Raw genomic sequence first — 5,154 nt, forward strand, 5'->3', positions numbered from 1 at the left:
TACATTACTATATTAATATAACCTCTGTAATTGATGATTGAAGTCCAAATTTGACAGCCAAATATAGTAATACCACATGTTTCGTGTTTCATCGTTTTCTGCCGTTAATAAGGGAGCAGTAAATTGTTAAATCATTTATGCGCTATTTGTGATGCCTTGATCTACCATATGTATGTATGTATGTATTCTGAAACCGTTTGTTATGATCATTTTGGATATCAATATGAAGCTGTATATGTATATATGATTGAAGATGAATGAATCAGTGCATAAAGTGGCTTGTCTCGTGGTTGTGGCCTTACACTTCTCATTTATATTCTGTGGGCACTTTACTGTACTCGATTTCAATATGTTATCGTTTCAGAAGCAAATTAAAGTTGAACCAAATCGTCAAACTTAACACGATCTTCAATTTTTTCTGTGGCTAGTTTGGTTTGGTTCTGTAACGGAGGGAGGAGCTTTGAACCTATTAAGATATGAACGCTGAAAATTCATATCTTGTGACTCCGAAATTATGGAGATGAGGATCCTATCAACTCAACAACGAAGAGGATTAACAAGTCAAAGTGACAGTCTGACAGATTAAGCTACATATAAATTTTGAGACACAAACCATTCCTTAACAGCATAGCCTATAGTTCTAATTCTAATCGTATTAATAAGAAATAGGAAATGGTACCCATACTCGGCAAATGTAAGAAGTAGGAAAACAACTTAGCAACCAAAGAACCAGGCGCCGTTTATATGTGTTCCAATTATATAGACTCTTCATTCAATAATTAATACTTTCAGATATTTTAAAAAATAATACACTTTGTTTATATAATAATGAAAAATAGTCAATTTTCTTAATTTCTATGAATCAGGTAAGTTTTTATATTTAGTAATAGAGAGAGGATTATAGATGTTGAAGGCTCTCCCCCCCGGGGGGAGGGTGGTTTGGTCTGAAGGGTCGGGGTTAATGCTAAAGAACACTGTTCGTTTATCGTTATCAAGTTGGCCGAGGTGAGTTAATGATCGAATAGTTAAAGAAGAAGTCTAATGATGTCGCTGATTCGCCTGCACCTGCATCATCTTTGGATTAATTAGTTAAAGGGCTTAAGCAGAGTTACTTACTTGTCTTGTTTGGTGAGAGAGAATCTCCACACATAATTTAATTTGCACCCAAAAAAAGAATTGTCCCTTTTTCGCCTTTCATTCGTAGCTTTGAAAGCATCATTGAGGTTTTGTTTGTTTAATTTTATCTGTTAGACAGAAAATATATGGAAATTATGCAAATGGCAACATCAGTTCATAGGTCAGGAGAGCAAATGGAGGCTTGTAATTACCTGTTGTCTTCTTGCCGTTACGTGGGGCGGAGGATTGTCTAAACTGACAGCAGTTATAGTTATATATTTGGGCTTCTGGTCAGCACTCACTTTGAGTAGGCCCCTTATCAAACCCAGATTACCATATACGACAATTATAACGTTCCATGCACCAAGTTGCTATAAGGTGTGATCTACTTCTTACTTTTTCTGAATTTTATTATAGTTGATCATACATCTTGACTCTTTTCGAAATTAGATGGAAAGTATTACATCATCGATCTCCACTCTACTTGAAGCAAATAGTATTCCAAATCTATCACTTGTTTTATTTTTTTGGGTATACATGGATGTTCTACAATGACAGTAGAAACTAATTCTCCTTAGAGTACCAATTAAAGATAAAGATTGGACTCCTTTTAATTGGATTTACATCATACTCACAAAAGTTGAAAATCGAACACCTCTAACCGTCATGTGCAGTCAATGGGAAGAAAATCAGATTGTCAATCGACCAACACACCGTTCAATGGTGTATAATTTAAAAAGAGGACGAATCTATCAACACTCATCGTAACCATTCAAAATCCACGCGGGACTGTATAGTTCTCAGTCCAGTTAGTTAAACTGACCAATGTTAAAATCTGAATTGGAGAGTTTTGCCCGTTTTTATTTACCCCCCCCCCCCCCAAAAAAAAAGGGGGGGGGGTGTCGCGGGGAAGGTTACCGCTTGATCCCCGACCTCAGCAGCATCTGAAGTGCGAGAAAGATCTGCCATCGGAGTTTGAATGTCCCATATTACTTGACTGAGTTTCCACTACTCAGCAGAATTATTAACTCCACTGTTTCTGAGCGCAACTCAACATCTCTCAGGAGCCAATCCATCATATTTAAGCAAGCACAAGGCCGCATCTCTCTATCTTTAGGAGCGTGCGGGCATTTTTGCTCGAACCCCCTGAACAGTTGGGTACCATCTCTAACTAATACAAATTGTTCAGTACGCTGATCTCGGCCGAAATGCGGGCATCAACTCTCAAGCTATCCAGCTTTTTTGTCAGTTCAAGGCCAGTTTCTGAAATGATAGATAAAACAATGAATCGACAAAGAATTCTCCGCTACGAGGTGCCAAGTAGCTGACATAACAATTTATCATGCTAGACGAAGTTAACCGTATCCCGGTTGCCCACAGATAGTGGCATGAAATCAGCATCGGATTGGCTGAGCAAAGAATCAAAATATTTCTTGCTGATAATATACTTTTTCAGGGTATGTATATTTTCAGTCCTCACGCTCCTAACAAGAAGCAAGAACAACACACCACATGCTTACCTTCAGGGACGTCAACAATCGAAGTAACCCAGTTTTGTATTCAGAACAATTAGGCCTTCATTGGACTTCACGTGGCCACTGAAGTGACTTTACGTAGTTAATATGCCCTGTGTTTAATACGTAACAGAATAACGCCATATTCAAGCGATTTCTCCCTAATAACTTGGTGTTCAAATGCCCAAATCAGAGTCAACTCATACAGGTTACTGCCTAGTGGTGGATGTAATCATTAAAGTTTAGGAAGAGAAATGGTATAAGAACCGACATGCTTCACAACTTCTGTTCCAATTGACAAATGATCCCAGTTTTGGGTTTATGTCACCAGCATGTTGCATGCCAAGAAGAAAAGAAAAGCAGCCAAACAATAGCGAAGTTTATTTTTTTATTTTTAAAGGACCCTTTGACATGATAAAAGTAATAATGATCTACTCAGGCATTTTCCATACTTCTCCACTCGGATGTTTTGTTCATAAATAACAAAGATACATTTGTATTGTTGAGCGGTAAAATACCATGTGAAATTTTACTAGCCTAATCTCGCAGCAAGACTTGAATTTACTTGAATTTTGCGTTGTCAATATCGGCCCCTTTATCTTCATCCAGATTAACATGGAGAGCCTTTGCAGCTGTTATGGCAGAATCCGCTCTCTTCACAACTTTCTGAAGCTGTCCAACCTTCTCTGCCAACAATCCAACATTTGAGTTGGTAGACTGAAGCAAGTCGTTCGCAGTTTCCAGGGCAGTGCATAGCTGGAGTTCAAAAAATTGAAGAGAAGTTATAAATAAAGTGACGGTACAGGACACATGAATATTGAAGTGAGAAAGATAAATGGTCCATTAAAGAAAGATATATATATATAATTAAAAAAAAGGCCCGATGACAAATACGGACGACAGAAAACAGATCCGAAAGGTGCAATAACCAGGAGGTAAATCCTCCAGACGCAACATGGAACAAACAAACCTCAGCTTTTCGTGATTGATGTTGGCTTGGTCTGTAATGCGATGACTGCTACATATACAAGGACAACGATAAACTGTAATTACCTTCAGAGTCAAAGCCGTCCAAGAGTGGTCTGTGCCAGCAAGTGCCTTATTCAAGTGCTTGTAGTTTTCCTGAAATGAGTAGGGGAATTTCGATGATTGATAAAAGAAGGGTGCTTGTGACTAAACGGGAAGAAAAAGATATCTTCGAATTAATTCTAAAACCCTATAATTTCTGAAGGGGAAAAAGATTAGAAGTGTTCAAAATATCTGCACTGTTAATTTTATGGTTTCGGTAAATAGAGTTGGTTGAATTTCATTTCCGCATCGAAATTTGAGATCTAGATCGAGAACAAAGCGATTCGAAGTAAACCACAAAAATAAGCCGGTAACCTGGAAGAGTTTGGTGAGATCAGGAGCGAGGTTTGAATCCGAAAACAGAAGACGAAGAGAAAGACGGTGATGAAGAATGAGCTGACACTACATCTTCTTCCTCACCCACATCGCTCAGGAGATCTCCGATGCATAAGAGTGGTCCTCCGTCCTCTCATATCTGAATTTCCTCTATGCAAGTTCCCACTTTGCATACCGTTTAATACCATCGATCTCCCTTCTCTCGTGAATTTTACAGATCTACGATCATGTCACTCTGACAGGGGTGTTTGGATACCCATTAATTATTTTTCAGAAATATTTTTTTATAAATGAGACAAATTTTTTTATATGCTATAAAAATATTTTTAAAATATAGTTTTCACCCTACTCAAACACCTTTTTAAATTATAAGGGGAAAAAATTCATAAAAATGACAATTTTTATTGTCCAGTTCTTTACTTCTTTATATGCTCCAACGAAGGAAGAAACAGTTGGCGGAAAAAAAAGGGAGAGACTACCAATAAAAAACCAACACTACCAGTCACTGTTCCACAGAAGTAACAATCGCCCCGGGAAAGGACATCTCTCCAGCTTCACGTTCTTCAAGATTATAAGTTGCTTATTTGTTTTCCTTCTTAGATATCCTGGACCTGGTTGCATGTACTCAGGCCTGAGTAAAAGGAATAATGATTTGATTGATTTTTAAGAAACTATTAATTAATTAATAATACAAATCTCCATTCCTAAGTCATATGTGTTTTTTTTAAATGAGTTAGTATAATTTTTTTTATCCTTCAAACTTGTTCTTGTTTTAGTTTTGATTTAGTAATTTCTAATCATAAATTTTTGATTTCCTCAAAATACAAAGTAGCCCACGTTTTTAATTTACAAGTCTTCCACAAATGGGTGAAACTCATTTTTCAAGATTGTCCCAAAAAGACAGAAATGAGAAAGACGGTTAGAATTTACGTTGATAATATTCCAAGAATATTAATTAATTTTAACTCAGTCATTTCTTTCAATTATTTTTTTTAATTTGTATGAATTAGTTAAAAGTGACTAATAATTAAAATGGAGCATGGCGATGAAGTAACCCAAGGCGAGATGAAAGGGTAGTATAAAATATGAATAAAAAATACAAAGACGTCCAAAAGATGAA

At 36.7% G+C, this 5,154-nt stretch overlaps 1 pseudogene; it reads right to left on the bottom strand.

Annotated features, from left to right (window-relative positions):
• Window positions 1–2,986: 2,986 nt before the first annotated feature.
• Window positions 2,987–4,167, bottom strand: LOC114748018 (uncharacterized; annotated as a pseudogene).
• Window positions 4,168–5,154: the final 987 nt, after the last annotated feature.

The sequence above is a fragment of the Neltuma alba genome, unplaced genomic scaffold (genome assembly GCF_004799145.2).
Source record: "Neltuma alba isolate B1F8T4 unplaced genomic scaffold, ASM479914v2 tig00005562_pilon, whole genome shotgun sequence".
Classification (NCBI taxonomy): domain Eukaryota; kingdom Viridiplantae; phylum Streptophyta; class Magnoliopsida; order Fabales; family Fabaceae; genus Neltuma; species Neltuma alba.